The sequence below is a fragment of the Podarcis cretensis genome (genome assembly GCF_951804945.1).
Source record: "Podarcis cretensis genome assembly, chromosome: 12".
NCBI classification, from domain to species: domain Eukaryota; kingdom Metazoa; phylum Chordata; class Lepidosauria; order Squamata; family Lacertidae; genus Podarcis; species Podarcis cretensis.
The window spans coordinates 2,967,071-2,989,467 of record NC_137181.1 but is presented as its reverse complement, the minus strand read 5'-3'; the positions used below and the strand labels follow the sequence as shown (position 1 = coordinate 2,989,467).

The 22,397-nt window shown below is 44.6% G+C and overlaps 1 protein-coding gene and 1 long non-coding RNA gene across 2 annotated transcripts in view; one reads left to right on the top strand and one right to left on the bottom strand.

Annotated features, from left to right (window-relative positions):
• Window positions 1–14,627, bottom strand: part of SCAP (SREBF chaperone) — a 73,163-nt gene extending 58,536 nt beyond the window's left edge. The window contains exon 1 of the mRNA XM_079996395.1: window positions 14,481–14,627. The gene's annotated coding sequence lies outside the window, so the exon portion shown is untranslated. The remainder of the gene's footprint in view (window positions 1–14,480) is intronic.
• LOC307199394 overlaps window positions 1–22,272 on the top strand; it is a 68,925-nt gene extending 46,653 nt beyond the window's left edge. The window contains exon 2 of the long non-coding RNA XR_013831965.1: window positions 21,424–22,272. This is a non-coding gene — a long non-coding RNA (uncharacterized lncRNA). The remainder of the gene's footprint in view (window positions 1–21,423) is intronic.
• The last annotated feature ends 125 nt before the right edge of the window (window positions 22,273–22,397 follow it).

Here is a 22,397-nt window from a genome sequence, read left to right as displayed (position 1 = left end):
CCAACTTTATGGTTTCTACTTGTGAAGAGTAAGAAAGGTGAAGAAGAGTGTGTGCCAGTCAGAAGCTTGTAACGCTAAACCATGGTTTAGCATTATGGCTGACTAGCCCCTTATTTACACTAAACCTCATTTTCCATTTTGTTGCCCATTCACACTTAACTTTCTTGCTTGCTAGCCACCTGCCTGCTGCCCCATAATAATCCTTAAAAGCAAAGCACTGATGATTCCACATGAAGTAAGTTACCTCAGCCTTGAATTCAACAACTCACCTGGTGGCCATAGGCAACCAGGAATTCCATGCAGGGGATTGAGCTGGTGGGGAAGGGAAAGATCATTCCAACTGTCCTCTGAAAGCTCACTTCACTTCTGTGCTAGTTAAAGGAAGAAAGTCTCTTTCACCACAACTTGCATGGAGCTGGCCTTCCTCCACCAGTCGGCCTGACAGAAAGTAATCGTTTTTTACTTGCCTGTGCATCCTTGCTGACTGCAGAGAAGAGGTTTCTTCATCATGGCTAATGTGGAAACGCAGGCTACTGAACTCTTAGCAGACTAGTTCAAAATGTGTAGCTACTATCTTTTGTGACTTATTTACCTTGCTACCATGCTCAGGTAAACAAATATGGTCTAATAAGGGAGATGGATAAAGAGGATACCCAAGTTCAAATATCAACTGCACATGATCTCACTTGGCAAATGTTCTTGCTTGGCAATTCCTCTACCGCAGCCCATTCACCCTTCCCTTACTCACGTCTCCCATCCATAGGCTGGCGGCTGGGCTGCCCCCGCCATCCCTGGGTGCCTGGGCAATGGAGAGTCGCCCCCCTCCCCAGCCGCCCTGTCTTTGTTCTTCTTCTTCCTCCTCCTCTTTGCAGTGATACCCATATGGCAAGACCTGGCTGCCCCCCCCCACATGCCCTCTCTCTCCCTGCTTGCTTGCTTGCTTGCTTCAGTGCCATGGCGTCCCCCGCTTCTTCCTGCTAGAGTGGCCAGAGCGAGGAGGAGGAAGGGTCTGCAGCGGCCTGCGGAGGGTAGGCCTTGGCATCACCCACAGTGGCCTCCACTCGCAGAGTGGAGCAATGGCACGTCTGTTACAATTAAGTCATCCAATTTCAATACTGAGAAGTCTACCCTGTCAACAAAAATTGCTGAAGGCAATCCATAGCATTCCTGAATTTTATTAAATTTAGATCCCACCCTTCCTCCCGAGAACTTTAGCTTTTCGTTATGTTGCTAGAGACAGTAGCTCTAGATGAGTTCAGTACTTTGCTGGTGCTTATCTGAATATTTCATCTCAGTGTTTGAAAACAAAATTGTAGCATTGAAGCTGCAAAGGTGTAATTTGCTAATTTGCTTCCCTCACTTGGGAAAAGGGCAAAACAAGAAAGCAGCTGGTTTATTCCTTTAAATTGCAATCAAGTTAAGTGAAATACGAGAATGGAGAACTATTTGGCTTGCAGTTATCAAAAGCGATCTGAGGAGAGTTAAAGGAGAAAAACAAGGAAGAGAGAAATGAGACTCCAGGCTACTCTCTCTGGCAATACAATTTCACAATGTCTGCATCATATAACAGGCAGGAAGAGAGACCCTGATGTTTGTCAATATCATGTGAAATTTCACACAAAATAAAACACTTGTTTCTATAAACATAGATACTAGGCAAAGGGTAAAGAGGGTAGCATATAATTCCTGATAACCTTACCCTTTCATTCTGAATTTGTCTAAATCCCTTTCAAACCATACAAGTCAGGGGCATCTTGGGGTAACAAATTCCTATGCACTGTGCAAAGAAATACTTTTTGTCTATCCTGGCCCTCCTTCTCCTTTCAGTTTCACTGGGATGGTCCCAGAGTCTAGTACAGTATTATGGTGTGTGTGGTGGGAAGGTGGGTGGGAAATGTCTCTATCTACTTTCTCAACACTATATAATTTTATGCACCTCTTATCATGTCCCCCCTTATTCCGCTTTTCCCAAAACTAAATGGCCACAAACTTTGTAACTTTTCTTGCAGGAGAGTTGTCACAGATAACCCTGCCCGTTAAATAACCATCCCCAAGATCATCATCGCATAGAAAGGCAAAAGAGTTGTACTTTGAAATAGGATTTTCACTACCTTAGTTAAGCAGACACCAGCAATCTCCTACATCCTCCAGGCATGCATTCGGGACTCATAGGCAATCTGATAATCAGAATAAAAACCTTCGCACAAACACTTCTCACCTTACTTAGCCAGGCATCATCACCTCATTCTCACTCCTTGGGATTAATCCCAGGGATTAATTTGGAGCAGTTAATCTCCATATAATTGAAACAGTCACCATATAAAGTTCACTGCTGCCCACTTAACCCCTATGGTTTACCAAAATAAATCCATGAAGCAACACCTGTCACAACCGCCCCTCTTCAAACGCAAAAGATGTCTCCATACTAACAATAAAAAGATGACTTAAGAACTAGTAAGTCTTAGCTGCCCTAATTCCTTCAGCAATCGTTGGGGCATTTTCATAAGTTCTCAGCTTTAGGTTAGCTCCATTTGAAAATTGCTGCGCAAGTCAGTTTCCTAGAGAAAAAGTTCGGTTTTGAAGACCAAGACTGTGAACTGAACAATGACCCCACTTTGTGAGTATGGTAACAGAGTGAACTCAGTAAGACCAATACACCACTGTTCTCCTTTTTCGTTCTCATGGGAAGAACTGTGCCCTTGCAATATATAGGTGCACACAAAAGCAAAGTGAGAACAGAGCCCTTCCTATGGTCATAACTGAAGCACTTGTCACTGGAAGCCGGACAATCTTTGCAAATCCTGGCTGACCCGTTCAAGAATTTGAACTTCAAGACCTCTCAGCACTGTGGTTTGTTCTCTGTAGTATGTGTTCTGTTCTATCTTTGTTTAGTCGTTTAATCGTGTCCGACTCTTCGTGACCCCCTGGACCAGAGCACGCCAGGCACTCCTGTCTTCCACTGCCTCCCGCAGTTTGGTCAAACTCATGCTGGTAGCTCGTTCAACCATCTCCTTCTCCTTGTGCCCTCCATCTTTCCCACCATCAGGGTCTTTTCCAGGGAGTCTTCTCTCCTCATGAAGCGGGCAAAGTCCTGGAGCCTCAGCTTCAGGATCTGTCCTTCCAGTGAACACTCAGGGCTGATTTCCTTCAGAATGGAGAGGCTTGATCTTCTTGCAGTCCATGGGACACTCAAGCATCTGTTCTATCTAGTGACACCCTTAGATTAGTATACTAAGGACAGAAGAGGACAGAGGGGAGAGGAAGGAAATAGTGAACTAAATAAAAAATCCAGCAATAAACTCTTCTTCACAGGAGGCTTTTAAGCAGAGGTTGGATGCTTTAATTGAGATTCCCACATTGCAAGGGGTTGGACTAGATGACTCTATGGTTCTATGAAATGAAGCAAGGTCCACAGAAAGAAAAAGGTAGTGCAGCTCTCACTTGCTCCCTTGTAATAAAGCAGGAACACACACGGGAAAGTAAATTCTAACCTGTTATTGTTGATTGGGAGAAAAGAAGCAGTAACACTGAAGCTCATCTGCACTATCCTTCTTAATGCAGGTTTTGCTGGCAGGTTCAGAGCTACCTTGCATTCTTCCATCATTAACCAAGTAAGATTTAATACCAAACCCCACTGCACAAGGCAGTGATGGAGCTGCTGTGGGCTTTGAAAAACAGCAGTGAACCAACAGCAATACAATCTTGGCCATAACATTAAACAAAACGAACAAGGCAAATGTAAAGTTCTCAACAACTGAACTACTCATGAACCTCTCTTTGTTTATTCATATAGCAGCAGCAGAAGTAGCTAGGGAGTTCACCTACAAAGATGATGTAACTAACACCTCGAATTACAACTTCAGTTCTAGAAGATAAAATGTGTGGTGGAGAGAAGAAAAAGGTTTCAGAATCATCTCTCTAATGGAAGAAAAAGGCTCCTTCCTAAAAGAATTGCGGTATTGCAACAATAAAATTTTGAATCAGCACAGTTTAAGCATTTTATCCAATCAGTACTAAAATTCCATAGTAGGTGGAAATAGTTTCCCAACAATTAAAAGACTTAAGACAAATCCATGGATTATAACGCGTTCTCATTAAATTTCTATTATTATTTCAATACATTTTGTTCTACTGCAAGTTTGAGGCTGTGTTTTAATTTGTGAGTCAGAACTACTATTCAGCACCAAAACGGATCTTGCAGAGCCGTTCTCACAAGTCATGGTTTCTCTAGCACTAAGTTTCACAGAACATGTGCCAAAGGTGTTTGCTGAACAACAATTGCAAATATTCCCAAAGCACTACCACACTCCAAATTAGGAAACTGTAACAGGACAGTGCCTATAATTTTGACTTGTTTAAAAATATCTCTCATCCTTTCATGAACTGATGGTTGATACCTGTATGAACTGAAAAATGCAAAATGGTAGATGTCTTAAAAAGCAATAGTTTTGAGCTACATCAAGGATTCCTTTCCCTGTTAACATTTTAACTCCCTCAACATCTACCACAGAACTTCATCACACCATGAAGGTTTCTGGGGTTTTCTGGGGTGCAGATGAGGGCCAAGCAAAAGACAAGGACTAGTTACTCTGCACAAACCAAGAGGATGTCTTACGACACAGTTTAACAGTGAACAGAACAATGTACTTTCCAGTTTCCATTTGCTGGCGAATTGCAAACCATGGTGTGCCAAGTCAGATTCACATCAACCACTGTTATGCTTCCCGAATCATAGTTTGGCTGCTGACTGAACTGAGCATTTAAAATTTTCAGTTGCTGCAACTGGAAAGGCTACTGCTATTATTACCAGAGCCCTCTCCATCATAGTTAGAAAGCATAAGGAACATTATGGTTACAAATTACTAGGCCAGTAACCTCATCCAAATGCTTGCTTTGAGAAGCCTCGGTGGACTGGTATTGCAATTATAGCAGATATTATTCCACAACAAGATAACATAATGTATGAGACTTTTGCGGGGAGGGAAGATGCTAGAACAGAAACTGCAGAACAATGTGGTGTTTTATTTCCATTTCATAAGTTCATTAATAACAATGTATGGGAACTAGCTGCAAATAGAACCATTTCACTTGCTGTAACTATAAAGAAAAAGGGTTTTAAGTGTTAACCTTATGGTATTTGATCCCAATTAAAATTAAATGGTGCAAGAACTGGCCTTTTGTTGAGAGAATGCTCAGAACTAGGGACCTACATACAACAGGGGTATTAGAATATTGAAGTTTTTGGAATCTGTGCAAATTAGTACTATGCAAAATATGAAATGAGAGTTAAATTCCAGAGATGACAAGCAAGGACCTGAGAGTGAGAGAAGAACAAGAACTCAAGGGCTGAGCCGAGCAAAGGCAAGTTGAAGCAAGAGACAGGATGTTCATGAGATGAGGAAAGATTAGTAGTACTGAGGTCAGGGATCAGGGAGGGCAGATATGATGTGGAGATAAAGTGGGGAGGAAAAAGAAAATAAGGAAAGTGATCAGGTGGCAGAAGAAAAGCAAGGGAGTGATCAGATACAGGATCGCTTCCAACTCTTAGATTCTTAGACGAAAAGGACCACTTCCTTCCATCCCTCAAGCCTTAAGATGCACAACATGAATGTTCTGACTCAACCACAGCGCTTCCTGTTGTGAATACAGCATGGAACGACACATAAATTAATCTTACTGCCTTTTAGCTGTGCTTTTGTTAGAGGCAGAAATCTAAGAAAGCAACACAACAGGCTAATTGTCAGAGATGGCATCACAGCACACCCAGTTGTGAACGTATTTCCTATAGCTTTGGCCTAATCAAACAGAGCTCAGCAGATGGACAGGGTCAAGGATCAGGGAGGGCAGATATGATGTGGAGATAAAGTGGGGAGGAAAAAGAAAATAAGGAAAGTCATCAGGTGGCAGAAGAAAAGCAAGTGAGTGATCAGACGAAAAGTGGTCCTTTTCGTCTAAGAATCTAAGAGCTCGGCAGATGGAGAAGAGGAGGTTAAGGGGTGATATGATAGCCATGTTCAAATATATAAAAGGATGTCACAAAGAGGAGGGAGAAAGGTTGTTTTCTGCTGCTCCAGAGAAGCGGACACGGAGCAATGGCTCCAAACTACAAGAAAGAAGATTCCACCTAAACATTAGGAAGAACTTCCTGACAGTAAGAGCTGTTCGACAGTGGAATTTGCTGCCAAGGAGTGTGGTGGAGTCTCCTTCTTTGGAGGTCTTTAAGCAGAGGCTTGACAACCATATGTCAGGAGTGCTCTGATGGTGTTTCCTGCTTGGCAGGGGGTTGGACTCGATGGCCCTTGTGGTCTCTTCCAACTCTATGATTCTATGATTTTACTGACAACTCAATATTTTAGTTAAGCATGGCAGGGACACAAATCCGCGCAAGATTTTTTTTAGTTTATCCGCAAGTAACTTCTTACAGCTATGTCGTGACTTGCCTGTCCATGAGTAACAAAACAGTCACACCAGTGAACGAAGCACCACCATCCCAGCTCTAGGACAGAGAAAGTTAAGGATCCTGTCATCACCCTTGACATGACAACGGTGGTGAGCAGAAAAACAGACCCCCATCAAGAGGCATAAATCGAAGGAAATGTTTTGTAAAGAAATGTAGAGAAATTTCATTCATCAGGAAACAAATCCAAATGTGTTCTGAGACAACTGGTCCTTCTTCAGGGAAATTTTGTATATAATACAAGTTCTCTTTAACAAGAAGACAAATCAAGAGAATAGTTTGTATTCCCATCAAATTCACTTTTGTTGTTTACAAAATCCCCCTTATGAAGAGCCAAACCATTTGAAACAAACTGCCATCTGATTCTTGAGCACCATTGGGTGAACAAGAGAAATGCAGGTTTAACCAATAAATATATAACTAATTGAATAAAAGCATCTCTGCATCGCTTCACAAACTACTTCTGCTGCATTCCAGAGTTCCCAATACACCTGAACAGCATTTGTCACTAATTTAGCTTAGGTAATTTCAGTCGTTTCTGAAATATTAAAGAGTTTGTACATCATGACTTGTTTCCTGGGACAGATGAATAGGTGCTTCAAACCTAAAGATGTCACTCCACAAAGACGTCCTCCACTCAGGGAAAAGCTACAGAATTGTGGCAAGAATGAATGAGACCGAATGCAAAGACCTTGTGCTTGCTCAAAACCTGATGCAAACTCTATGCATATGGAAGCGCTCTCAAACTTCGAAATATCTTACTTTTCAAGTCCTGGATTAGCATTTTTTCCTTTCCACTCACTGATCTCTGGACCCAACCCAATGACCTCATACACAGGATTTCACTCACAAATCCTCAGAGGAGAAACATTGTTTTTTTTAGCGGTTTTTGTTTTTATCTTGAGCCTCGTCAGGGAAAAAGGCAAGGTATATATAAATCTATAACGACAATAATAAAAGACTCACTATGTAAGGTGTTGAGAGAAACCTAGCATCTAGTAAAACTATCAACCTTATAATGAACTCTGAATGAAGTGAACAATGTATCCAATAAACAGCCCAAATGCTTAGCTGTGCATACATTCCTTCCCTGTATTCCTTTCGGTGCCTGATGAATATTCTTATTTAGACAACCCTTCTCAGATTAGAAAGTTTGAATGAGTTTTTAATTGTTATAGCTTATTCTATTGTGGTTTTAATTTTCTGTACGTTTTAAATTATGGTTGTAAAATTATACTCATTTTTTTTTCTTGTAAACAGCTTTGAGGTTTCTTCTGCAATCAAGTGGTATATATATATTTTAATAAATAAATAAATAAGTACCCTACATCACCAGGACCACCCTGGCTAAAGAAAGGCCCACCACCTCAAAAAATGTACACACACACACACACACATATATGGCAGTGCACAAGAAATAATAATCAATAATACACATATAAACTCAGCAAATCTACATACGTATGTTATATGTATGGGTAGACTTACTGGAATAAATATTAAAAAATTCCTTCCAGTAGCACCTTAAAGACCAACTAAGTTAGTTCTTGGTATGAGCTTTCGTGTGCATGCACACTTCTTCAGATAACAAACAAAAAACAGTTGTAAATTCCACTAGATAAGAGCCTTGAGGATAATGGAGTTTTCTGTCTGAGATAACAGAAGTGCATGCACACGAAAGCTCATACCAAGAACTAACTTAGTTGGTCTTTAAGGTGCTACTGGAAGGAATTTTTTTATTTTGTTTTGACTATGGCAGACCAACACGACTACCTATCTGTAACTGGAATAAATATGTTTTAGCAAGGATCTAAAACAGCTTAGCAAGGGTGCCTGCCTGTTAATAGGCAGTTCCAAAAAACAGGTAGGTGCTGCTATACCAAAATACTGATTTCTCAGAGACTGAGACATCGTGCAGAGTCACAGCAAGGGTTTGATTTTTATCCCACATTTTCCCAGTCTGGCACCATGTCTCTTCCATACGAAATTATGGCTAATCACTATTTATTTTTTTTAAAAAAACCCAAACTGACACATAGTACTGTCCTTTAAGGGGAGTAGAATAGAAAGATCATAAATATTTAAATGCAGGTCAGAACACACATTTAATATGCACTGCAAAGTTTGCCAGCGTGGCATCTGTGTGCCCCATAGAGGCCGTTTTAAAGCCCACAGGGTTCCGGCCCCACAACACCTTGAGAGAAGCATTCCTATGCAACCAATATAACAGGTTGCAGTGTGTGTGCGCACTTGGCTATGGTGCCCACAACAGTTTAATTGGCTTGCAAATGTGCCCTCAAGCCCAAGAAGGCTGGTGATCTCTGGGGAACTGCCACCCTGAATTGTAGTAATGAAAGTGTAGGTTAGTGATTAACAATCCATGTTACACTTGGTTTTAAAAACAAACAAACAAAAAACAGTTGTAAATTCCACTAGATAAGAGCCTTGAGGATAATGGAGTTTTCTGTCTGAGATAACAGAAGAAATTATGGTAGAAAACAAGGGGAATTTCCCTTTGTGAACTCCCAAAGAATGTCTCTATTTCCCTTTGCTTACCTGCTCCATGCAATACATTATTTCCTATGAGAGTCCTTAGCGATACACGTCTGTAGTATGCAAACAAAGCAATCACAGATATGGCCAACAGCACTTTCTGTGGGAAAGGGCACCGCAGCAATTGTGAGAATGCCACTGGCTTTTCCGTAACTGCCCAGTTCAAAACCAACTTGCAATGCATACTACAATTAGGATCGCCTGCATGCAACATGCAACATACTGTGCAAGCTATAGAACTGACACTAGACGTGTACACATAGCACGGTCCCCTTCCACGCTTTTACTTTGCCATGTATTCAAGCAACGTAGTTTTCCCTTTCATGTTGCACAAAACAACTGTCACCACTGCTTCATGACTATAGTATATTATTGGTGTTTTGCCATGGTGAATAATAGGGTTCTGCACTGAGCCAAATCAGAAATATTCAGAGGGTCAAGGATGAGTCCACCACACACAGCCAAGCATTGCTGTGAGTCAGGTTGGATGGGCCCACAGCGATCCCTGGCTGTCAGGGGATGGGCAGGAAGAAGAGCCAGACTGAGCCCTACCTGGCTGTCTTCCTGGGAGAAGGTAGACTCAGTGCCATAGCTCTCCACCCTGTTCAACACCCCTGCCACGCGGGACCAATGCCTCCGTAAAACAGCATCAAGCCTGTAGAGTGTGGGTACGCTTTGCAAGAGGCTTTCCTGCAGCACTGCACAGGATCAGGACTGTTAAGCAGGAGGATCCAATCCTGTGAAGTGCTGGTTGCTGCTCCTTCATGATCAGCTTCCCACTTGTGAAGGAGGAGCACTGTGCAGAATCAGATAATCCTGCTTACCAGCTGCAAAGCAGGATGATCTTATACTACACAACACTGGTGCACATCCCCCCCCACCAAAAAAAAAAAACCCTTTTTAAAACCTTACTTCCTGTCCATAAACCAAACCAGCTGAGACCTACATTCTTTCTCCTCAGGAAGATTTCATATTGCATCAACCCAGTTCCATTTTTTACAAGGAGAAATGTTATCACTCTATCTGCCCTCAAGGCAACATGATGTGAAGTTTATTTCAAAAGGGAACATTTGCATGTTATTTAATGGATAATATAATTAAGTCATCAACTAGGTCTCGACACAGACACTACATTGTTTCATTATTTTTCAATATAACATATATAATTTTAAGATTTCTATTCTGCCTCTCTTTAAAAGAAAATCCCTAGATTGCTGACCAACAATTCGTAAAAAATAAAAGTTACACATTTAAAAACAACCACCTAGACATCACATTAAGAGACTAGACTCAGCTAAAACCTGGCTACATAAGAAGGCACATAAAGGCAAACATAATACAGTGGTACCTCGCGTTAAGAACTTAATTCGTTCTGGAGGTCCGTTCTTAACCTGAAGCACCACTTTAGCTAATGGGGCCTCCTGCTGCTGGTGCGCCGCTGCTGTGCGATTTCTGTTCTCACCCTGAAGCAAAGTTCTTAACCCGAGGTACTATTTCTGGGTTAGCGGAGTCTGTAACCTGAAGTGTATGTAACCCAAGGTACCACTGTAACTGATTACCAAAACTCCCACTTATTTGCTTTCACAACTGCGAAGAAGTCTATCATGTAGACCTGTGCACTTTTTTTCTTAATCACACCGATACTCCTGAAAGCCAAGTTTCTCCCTCACTGACTCACAGGGTTGCAGGGAATGTATTTGAACACACACTAGGAAAATGTGATGGTGATAGTAATGACTCAAGAGTACAGGTATAGGGCATTGCTAATGCAACCACTTGCTTCATGAAGTAAGCCATTTCCTGTTAGCATCATGAAATAAGCTGTTCACTGTTAACAGACACAGCATCTCTTTGAAGGGAAAAGCATCTTAGCATAGTGAGCAACAACCTGAGCTATGAATAAAGATGTCTTGGTGGCTTTAGGCAAGCAACTGTCCCTCAGCCTCAGTCCCTCCACAGTATGGGAGATAATAATACTAACATACTTTACAGGTCAGGGACGCAGGTGGCGCTGTGGGTTAAAGCCTCAGCGCCTAGGGCTTGCCGATCGAAAGGCCGGCGGTTCGAATCCCTGCGGCGGGGTGCGCTCCCGCTGCTCGGTCCCAGCGCCTGCCAACCTAGCAGTTCGAAAGCACCTCCGGGTGCAAGTAGATAAATAGGGACCGCTTACCAGCGGGAAGGTAAACAGCGTTTCCGTGTGCGGCTCTGGCTCGCCAGAGCAGCGATGTCACGCTGGCCACGTGACCCGGAAGTGTCTCCGGACAGCGCTGGCCCCTGGCCTCTTAAGTGAGATGGGCGCACAACCCCAGAGTCTGGCAAGACTGGCCCGTACGGGCAGGGGTACCTTTACCTTTTACTGTACAGGTCTGTTGCAAGCATTAACACTTGAAAATGCTGTAATAAGTGTTGTTGTGAGTAGTGAAACCAGACTCAAACCCATTGCTTACTTTTAGATGTCATGCCTGCTTTCTCAGGATTTGCGGAAATAAATCTGATGTGAATCTAGCAGTGTTGACAGTACTGCACTTGTGCTATACTGTTTTAGTTTTGTACTTTTTAGATGTTTTAGGTGTTAACAATTGTATTTTTTACTCTGCTACACACTTCTCTGGGCTCCTTTAAGAGGAAGGGCAAGGGGGAAAAAAACCACAGAAAAAATATTATCATCCATTGAAAAAGAAGAATAGCCTGGCAAGCTTGTGTGTGTAAAACTGAGTTCTCTTTCTACTCCAGCCAGAAGCAACATGACATTCCATGCTCATTCTGCTCCTCCAACCTAGAAAGTTCCCTCCATTCTATACTTTTCTCATCCCTACCCCCAATGTCAAACCTATGCATGAAGGCCCAACAGGGCTTCCTCAAAGTTAAGTACAGACAGCCCTACTCTGTCCCTTCCTACATCCCTAGAGCACACTGAAGACTATACTAGTTTTCGCCCCATATTGAGTTACCTGAGGCCTTGTTCTTATGTGGTCGACATGTGTTTGGGCTGTAAGTCTTGATATTCAAATACTCCTCCACACCCATGCACAGAGCAAGCTAAATAAATCATTGCCTAATGGAGAGAAAGTTAAGACCACTGCCTTTCTCCATGACACGCTAGTTTTCAGCTACAGGGATTTGTGTTGGCATACTTTGAAGGGTTAGCTAGCTTAATCTGTGGCACTAAAGATAAAAAGTCTTGCACTGTCTTAAAAAGGTTGACACGTTTTATTAAAGCATGCACTTATGTGGATTCAGCAGAAAGCTTATGGCACAATAAAATGCGTTAATCTTCAAGGTGCCACATCACCTTTTGTTACCATATATTGCAATGGACCTCACTTGGTAGGTAGCGTATAAGGGTATAACAATTTATTAGTGATATTTACTGGTGGGGAGAGAAGTGAAGCAGGAACATCCTGCAATGTCACCTACCTAACAGGGTTGTTGTAAATATTTTTATTGAACGGACAGACCAAATACTACCCTCAACTCTTAAGAAGGATGGGATTTAAAAAATTAGACTGGTTCATTAACACACATATAACCTCCTCCTCAGCCTGCCCCTAGAAGCCACCTAAGTAAAAGGCAACATGATCATTTATAAAACTATGCATTGCATGCAGAAAGTGAGTCCTAGTATGCTTGGCTGCTCCTTTCCGCTGTATAGTAAACTTCAGAAGAGCCTAATGATCCTTCCACTTCTACCCCACTAACCAGGTCATCAACATTGGTTAGGACCAGATCTAAAATGGCTGTTCCTCTTGTTGCTTCTCCCACTTTCTGGACCATGAAGTTGTCTGCAAGGCCAGTGAGGAATCTGTTTGACCTTATGCTCTTGGCTGAGTTTGACATCCAACAAATATCCGGGTAATTGAAGTCCCCCATAACTACTATCTCCCTTCCTTTTGCATGCTTGGCCATCTGTTCCAGGAAGGCATCATCTATGTCCTCCGTTTGGCTTGGGGATCTATAGAAAACTCCCACAATGAGGTCACTGTTATTCTTCTCTCCCTTAATTTTGACCCAAATGCTCTCACTTTGGCTTTGAGGTGAAGGTTGGACTCCTGTAGCTGAAAGTTGGAAAAGGAAGGCCAGATAAAAGAAAAGACTTGCAGTACACAGTTAAACTCTGGAACTCCCTTCCACAGGAAGGGGCAATGGCCAACAACCTGAATGGCTTTTTAAATGATGTTTCATGGAGGAGGAGAGGGCTACCAAAGGCTCTTCGTCCACAGCTGGAGGCAGCGGTGCTTCCGGTTACCAGTTGCTGGGAATCACAGGAGGGGAGGAAGTTTGGCGGTTCAAGGCCCCAAGGTCCGATCCCCATTCGGGCCACCTGCATATCCCTGCCTTGTTAGGTTTATCGAGGGTGCAATGAGATAAAGGGCCACCATCTGAACGATAATCTTGATCGTTTGATTGTCCTTTTTACCCACTGTTGTCTTTTTAATTGTATATATTGCTTGTTTTATGTTGCTATGGCCGTTGGCTAATGCGAATAAAGTTTATCTATCTACAGTGGTACCTCAGGTTACATACGCTTCAGGTTACATACACTTCAGGTTACAGACTCCGCTAACCCAGAAATAGTACCTCGGGTTAAGAACATTGCTTCAGGATGAGAACAGAAATCGTGTGGCGGCAGCAGGAGACCCCATTAGCTCAAGTGGTGCTTCAGGTTAAGAACAGTTTCAGGTTAAGAACAGACCTCCGGAACGAATTAAGTAATTAACCCGAGGTACCACTGGGACGCGGGTGGCGCTGTGGGTAAAACCTCAGCGCCTAGGACTTGCCGATCGTCAGGTCGGCGGTTCGAATCCCCGCAGCGGGGTGCGCTCCCGTTGCTCGGTCCCAGCGCCTGCCAACCTAGCAGTTCAAAAGCACAGAGTGCAAGTAGATAAATAGGGACCGCTTACCAGCGGGAAGGTAAACGGCGTTTCCGTGTGCGGCTCTGGCTCGCCAGAGCAGCGATGTCACGCTGGCCACGTGACCCGGAAGTGTCTCCGGACAGCGCTGGCCCCTGGCCTCTTAAGTGAGATGGGCGCACAACCCCAGAGTCTGTCAAGACTGGCCCGTACGGGCAGGGGTACCTTTACCTTTACCTTTACCACTGTATTGAAGTGTTTGGAATCTGTGCAAATTAGTACTATGCAAAATATGAAATGAGAGTTAAATTCCAGAGATGACGAGCAAGGACCTGAGAGTGAGCGAAGAACAAGAACTCAAGGGCCTTGGCAAGGGGGTTGGACTAGATGACCCTCGGGACCCCCTTCCCATTCTGGGGGGAAAGCGCTGGGCTGGGTTTCCCCCGCTCGGCCACTACGGGAACAGGAGAGCTGGGCTGGGTGGGGCACCCTCGGGCCTGATCCAGCCGCAGGGCTCACCTCAGTCCGGGCTTAACCTCGCCCCCTCCCCCTCCCCCTCCCCCTCGCGGCCTACTGGCGCCCCTCACCCCGCGCCACCCAGAGGAAGGCCGTCACCTCACCTGAGCGGCGGGAAAGCGGAAACTTAAAGAGGGCCGGCTCCCTTCTCTCTCTCTCTCGCTCCCTGGCGCCGGCGGCTCCGCTCGCTCTCCTCTCGCGCGCTGCCGCCTCAGCCGCCGCTCCGCCTCTTTCCCCGCCTCAGGCCTCGCCAGCGCCAGCGCGCATGCGCCCGCCCCCTCGCGCTCCGCTCCGACGCACCTGCGCGCCCGCTCCGCCCCTTCTCTCTGCTAAGCCACGCCCACCCCTCCATGCCATGTCTATGACTTGCCTCCCCCCCTCCCTGGATGAGAAATGACGTCACGACGCCGAGCGTCGACGCGCACGCGCCGCTTCCCCGCCCCTCTTTCTCTTCAGCTCCTCCCCCCGCCCCCGCCCCCGGCTAAGCCGAACCTTCCTTTCCCTCACGTCCGCGTCCTAGGCCGGCGCGGAGGATGAGCGTCACCCTTGATCGCTACGCGCATGCGCCGGGAAGGAACACGCTTTCCCTCCCCGCCCGCATTGGTCCATCCAGTTCAGTGTTGTCTGCACTGACTGGCAGCTGCTCCCCGGTATTTCAGGCACAGCTCTCTCGCAGTCCAGAGGTTTAACTTGAGACCTTCTGCACGCCAAGCAGGTGCTCTACCACTTAGCTAGGATCATTTCCCTGAAAGCAAAGCAAGGTTCTAATCTTCACGGTTCTAAATATAATCTTATTTTTTTAATATAAAAAAGAAAGCGCCTAAGATTCCAGTCCTCATGATTCCAAATACAAGGCAGCTTTAAACAGGAACATGAATATCAAATATTAAATATGAATATATTTTTTTCACTTTTAAAAATCCAATTTGGAGGAGACTCTTGAGAGTCCCATGGACTGCAAGAAGATCAAACCTCTCCATTCTCAAGGAAATCAGCCCTGAGTGCTCACTGGAAGGACAGATCCTGAAGCTGAGGCTCCAATATTTTGGCCACCTCAGGAGAAGAGAAGACTCCCTGGAAAAGACCCTGATGTTGGGAAAGATGGAGGGCACAAGGAGAAGGGGAGGACAGAGGACGAGATGGTTGGATAGTGTTCTCGAAGCTACCAGCATGAGTCTGACCAAACTGCGGGAGGCAGTGGAAGACAGAAGTGCCAGGCGTGCTCTGGTCCAGGGGCTCACGTAGAGGCGGACACGACTAAACAACAACAACATGATGTAAGAGATTGTACTAGAGACAACAAACACAAATCCAGCTTGATTTCAGATTAAACCTCAGAATCGTCACAACAATTTACAGTGATTTCATCTTCATTCGTTTTTCCGGATTTTTTGGTTAAGCCCCTGAATAAACTGCCATTCTGTGTGTTACAAAGCTACTATTGTCACTCAAAAGTTAAAAAAAAACACTATGCCAGGTTGTGCCTGCTTGCTTGTGTGATATATACGTAAGGGGCAGGCTAACAGATAATGAGTGATGTCTTCCATCTATCTCTGTGTGGGACCTTGTAGCAGCCATCCAAGACTGCAATGGGCATCACTTGGAAGCGCAGTTCAATAAAGGCATTTCTTAAGGAAACTGGTCTGTTTGATAAAGTAACCCACTCTAAAATGTACTGCTTTCAAGGATGGCTACCAAGGGGGAATTGGGTGTTCTAATTAGTTGCAGGTCCCTTCTAGAGTCTATCCAGAAGAATCAATCCCTTAGTTGACACATACTCAATATCAAAGCAGAGCTCAGATTTGGAAAAGAATAATTGTCTAAAACATCTTGATAGGCTGCTTTCCAGAGTTGGTTATGACCCAATTCCATATAACACAGTGCAAGAAAATGCTCAGTAGGTGTTATGAGAATTGTAAGGTCTAAGATATAAAATAAATGTTCATAAATGTACCAGGCAAACAGATACATAAATATATAAACCATATGTCTGAAACAGTACAGGAAAATAATCCTGCAGCCATGTGACTCTCTCAAATTTACCTCAAATATTTCTCTGCAAGGAAGAAGGGAATGGGAAAACCTCCCCATTGGCTCTTTGCTCACAAATCCTGTCTTAAGAGTGTATCTGTATATGAATAGGGTGAGCCTGTGAATAGGGATTCGGGAACTAAGTATTTACCTTCACCAAAGAATGGCCAGACTGCTCAAGTGATGCAATCAGTGACCATTATCAGGTACCCTGGCAAACAGGATTTCTGCTGTAGACCGCCTCCTCTGCTGTTGACCGCCTCCTGTGATGTATGTATGTATAATGTTTTAGTGGGGTGGTCTTGGGCTCCAGGGTGGACAATTTCAAAAGTCTATATAACAGCTTGCATACCAATGTTCTGGTTTCCTCCTCCCTCCTGCATGTGGTGAGGACCCTGTTGCAACAGTTTAATAAAGTTTAATAAAGATCAGGTTTACTAGCTGCTTTGCTTCTCAATATTCCCTGGTTGGCCTCTGTTATTTTCTCCTACTGATAGTGTGATAGGAATTTTGAGGTCTTAGATATATGTTAAATGTTCATAAGTGTACCAACCAAGCAGTACATAGATCAGAACAGGAAGACCGACCTGAAACCATTTTGATTCCCAAACTGACCAAATGTTTTCTCTGCAAGGTTAAAGGAAAATGGAAAAGCCTCCCCATTGTCTTTTCCTTCACAAATCCTGTCTTAAGGGCAGAATATGAATAGGGTGTGAGCCTGTGACCTGGCTCAGGAACTAAGTATTTATCATTACAAAAGACTGGCCAGGCTCCCCAGGATACCCAATCAAGTAAGCATTAACAGGTCACTTGCCAGACAGGAGATAAACAACGCACTCAGATTTCTGCTGTAGACCGCCCTTTCTGTGATGTAGGTATGATGCCCCTGGGCAAAAATAATACATGGGAAACTTGTGTCCCTTGGACTATCTCCATCTGAACTATTAAAATTGGATTTAATCTCTGCCAAGAGAATTACAACTCACAAATTAGAGGAGATGGATTTACAATTTAATATTGCGACAGGTGGTGGCACTTGTTCGCCGATAAACCTTGGCTTAACACCACCAACGAAACTTCCATCTTATTTAACTACCTTATCTGTGGTGACGCACAGGTATGCCTTTATAAAGGCTAGATTCAATGTTTTCCCATCAAATGTGTTGGGTAACAGACTCTCCAATGGACAGATCTCACTCCTCTGCGACTGTAAAAGTGGATCTATAGAATCGTTATATCATATAATCTTCTGCTGTATATTATATTCGGCTTCACGGTCCAAGTTTCTGGCCCCATATTTATCGAGAACTGCTGACGGACCTCAGGAAGCCCAAGTAATATACCTATTAAACGACGAAGATACAAGTAGATCCCTTGCAGTCGCTAGATACCTGATTAATGTTTTATTTCAAAAGAGGAGAAATGGAGCACTGTATGACTCTGACAGCTTAGCTAAACTTAAGAACCATCAATAAGTGCCAGAACCAAGACGCATACCCACCAAAATCTGATGGATTTGAATTGCGGTTTACTTAGAGGGAGCTTATTGTGTATAGTGTTTACTTAACTGAAGTAAAATTGGTTTTATATGGGTGTTTTAACTTGGAACTGTTTAAATTGTATTGTTTAAGGACAAATTTGCATGTATTGTTTTCGTTATGGGCCAATGGCCGCAATAAATCTAATCTGAATCTGAATCTGGGGGGTGGACTTCAGCTACGCCCCTTCTGTGATGTATGTATGATGTTTCTGAGGGTGGTCTTGAACTCCAGGGCGGGCAATTTAAAATGTATATATAAGGGCGGACACACCTGGGTTCTGGGTCCTCCTCCTTTCCTCCGTGTGAGAGGAGCACCCTGTTGCAACAGTTCAATAAAGATCAGGCTTACGAGCTGCTTTGCTTCTCAATATTCTCTGGTTGGCCTCTGTTATTTTCTCCTACCAAGAGGGAACCTACGTAAGGACTCTATATGGGCTCTTGGATACCCCATAAGGGAAAAAAGGGCAGATTTTTGTTTACAACAGTAGAGAACCTACAAAAGGACTCTATATGGGTTCTTGGGTACGCCATAAGGGAAAGGGAGCAGTTTTTTTCTTATAACAGTAGGCATAGTAACAATTTTTAAAATATACTTTTAACTGATTGCAGTCTGCTGTTGCCTTAATTGTTGGCTGCCTGCATTCTGTGCAAAGAAAAGCTGCTGGGTTTTGCTATAAGCAGAATCTGCCGCTGTTCACATACCGATGGAGCCTGAGGTTGCAAGTTGCACAAGGCCAGCAATGCATTAAGCCTCTTTAGGGGAGAGAAAACAAATCTAATCTCTCCATCCCTGTTTCAACTCTACCATAATTATAAAACAATTTTATTTTCTGAGTCATAATAATGGTGCAGGCCAGGCAACACCAAACTGCCTCTTTCTTCCACCAATTCGTATGACTGCCTGTTTTCTTCTTTTTTTACAGAATTAGATAAATTTAAGCCTTCAAAGGTGAGGCAGGTTATATATCAAAAGTAATAATGACTGGGAGAAAAAAAGTACAGTGGTGCCCCGCAAGACGAACGCCTCGCAAGACGGAAAACCCGCTAGACGAAAGGGTTTTCCGTTTTGGAGGCGCTTCGCAAAACGAATTTCCCTATGGGCTTGCTTTGCAAAACGAAAATGTCTTGCGAGCTCCTGCGGGTTTTTCCCCCTTCCCCCCCCCTTTTCCTAAGCGCTAAGACGCTTATCAGCTGATCCGCTAAAAGCCGCTAAACCGCTAATAGCGCTAATCCGCTAAGGTGTCAATGGGCTTGCTTCGCAAGACGAAAAAACCGCTATGCGAAGAGCCTCACGGAACGGATTAATTTCGTCTTGCGAGGCACCACTGTATGGTGAATCAACAGATTCCCATTTGTAGTAAAGAATTTCTTCTATCTGGAACCGTCTCTTCTCTGAAACATCAACCCTAGTTCTAGGCAGGACAAAGCACAGCCACCAGTGGCCCTCTTCTCCATAAATTTGTTCCTCTTTTAAAGCCACCCAAACAATTTAAAATACAGGTTGAAATGCAATTTAAAATGCAGCCTCATTTTAAAAGTAGCCCATGGATCAAAACCGTAAGGCGAGGGAAACATAAGGGTCAGACTGAGTCCAAGCCAAAGGCCAGGCGGAACAGCTCTGTCTTGCAGGCCCTGCAGAAAGGTATCAAGTCCCGCAGGGCCCTGGTCTCTTGTGACAGAGTGTTCCACCAAGTCAGGGCCAGTACTGAAAAGGCCCTGGCCCTAGTTGAGACCAATCTAACCACCTTGCGACTTGGGACCTCCAAAGTGTTGTCATTTGTGGACCTTAAGGTCCTCCGTGGGGCATACCAGCAGAGGCGGTCCCGTAGGTACATCATACACTTCACACCCAGCTTCTCCTAGGTTTAGCTGTCTGACAATAACGGGTGGGGTTGGAGCCCTGTAGCAACTCTGAGTGTACACATCATTCCTGTCTTCCCACACTTCATTACTGAAGATGTGGGAGCTCATCAATTACAGCTGTCAATATGCAGAGCACCCACGTTCCCTTTCCGCAGCATGTCAGAGACAGAATGTCAACACCGGGTGTCATATTATGGAATAATAATATTTATACCCTGCCCATCTGGCTGGGTTTCACCAGCCACTCTGGGTGGCTTACAACATAGCTAAAAACATAATAAAAACATCAGTCCTTAAAAAATTCCCTAAACAGGGCTTCCTTCAGATGTCTTCTAAAAGTCAGATAGTTGCTTATTTTCTTGACATCTGACGGGAGGGCCTTCCACAGGGTGGGAGCCACTACTGAGAAGGCCCTATACCTGGTTCCCTGCAGCTTCACTTTTTGCAGGGAAGGAACCTCCAGGAGGCTCTCAGAGGAAGACCTCAGTGTCCGGGCAGAACGATGGGGATGGAGACACTCCATCAGGTACACTGGGCCGAGGCCGTTTAGGGCTTGAAAGGTCAGCAGCAACACTTTGAATTCTTTGTCAGGATTAAACCTCAACCCATCCACCAACTGTATCCAGACACTCACACAGGACATTCACTGCCCTCACTGGTTCTGATTTGAAGGAGAGGTAGAGCTGGGTATCATCTGCATATTGGCGGGCACCCAGCCTAAAGCCCCTGATGATCTCTCCCAGCAGCTTCATGATGTTAAAAAGCTTGGGGGAGAGGACAAAGCCCTGAGGCACCCCACAAGTGAGAGCCTAGGGGTCTGAACACTCACCCCCAACACCTCTTTCTGGACACAGCCCGGGAGGAACTCTGTACTTGGCCCTTGGGAGACTCTCAAGCTGGGCTCCACATCCCCAAGCGAGACCCCTCACTGGTCCTGCTTCAAGTCCTCTAGTGCTTCTGTATGGTGATAACCGTTGGGACGAGGATTAAACCACAGAGCCTAGGACTTGCCGATCAGAAGGTCGGCGGTTCGAATCCCCGCGATGGGGTGAGCTCCCCTTGCTCGGTCCCTGCTCCTGCCCACCTAGCAGTTCGAAAGCATGTCAAAGTGCAAGTAGATAAATAGGTACCACTCCAGCGGGAAGGTAAACGGCGTTTCCGTGCGCTGCTCTGGTTTGCCAGAAGCGGCTTAGTCACACTGTCTGCAGACAAAACGCTGGCTCCCTCGGCCAGTAAAGCGTGATGAGCGCCACAACCCCAGAGTCGTCTGTGACTGGACCTAATGGTCAGGGGTCCCTTTACCTTTATCCTTTACATTTGAAGGACGAGGGTGGCACTGTGGGTTAAACCACAGAGCCTAGGACTTGCCGATCAGACAGTCGGCGGTTCGAATCCCCGCGACGGGGTGAGCTCCCCTTGCTCGGTCCCTGCTCCTGCCCACCTAGCAGTTCGAAAGCATGTCAAAGTGCAAGTAGATAAATAGGTACCGCTCCGGCGGGAAGGTAAATGGTGTTTCCGTGCGCTGCTCTGGTTCACCAGAAGCGGCTTAGTCATGCTGGCCACATGACCCGGAAGCTGTACGCCGGCTCCCTCGGCCAATAACGCGAGATGAGCGCCGCAACCCCAGAGTCATCCACGACTGGACCTAACAGTCAGGGGTCCCTTTACCTTTATGGTGATAACCATAAAATTGTAGAGTTGGAAGTGATACCAAACTTGACCAAAGATTATTCGTGTATGCCACGACTGCTGCTAGAATCTTGATAGCCCAAAAATGGAAAACACAGGTATTACCAACCGTGAAGGAGTGGCAGACGAAGATGATCGAATATGCGGAATTAGTAAAGCTGACCTAGAAGGATCCGCAATCAGGAGGAAACAAAGTTCCAAAAGAATGGAGTAAATTTATGGACTATATAAGTGAGAACTATAGAACTCTGAAGATGTTAGCAGGGCTGAAATAAATCTTATGACATGGACTAGATATTACCAAGGAACTGTGGATTAGAGACTGGAATAAGAAAACCTTCTGAAGGGAGGTAGGGAAGTCAATGAAAGAAAGATAGGTTTAAAAGGATATGAAATATCAGGGTATTTTGTTTGTGCGTATGAAATGAAAACCTAATAAAAAACGTATTTTTTTAAAAAGGAAGGGGTACCAAGGGTCATCTAGTCCAATCCCCTGCAATACAATGTCTCTTGCTTGGATGGAGTGTGACGCTTACCTCTTATTCTTTCTTTCTTTCTCTCTCTCTCTCTCTCTCTCTCTCTCTCTCTCTCTCTCTCTGTACCTCTGGCAGCTGGCTTTACACAGCTGGAATGGAGCCTCCTTTGCAAAGGCAACAGTCACACCCATTCCACTTTGCCTCTGATCCTGCTCACCTCTGGATTATGGCCGCCAGAAAATGGCTCACAAGGGAATGTCGTCCTCAGCTTTCAAATGGTCCCCTGCTCCTGCTTCAGCACAACCAGAGCCCACTTATCAGTATTTTTTAATCAGTGGGGAGCCTGTCTTCCATCGCTGCCTGGCTCTTCAGCTTATACACTCTGCCTCTCAGGACCCAGAAGACAGGCACATTAAGGAAAT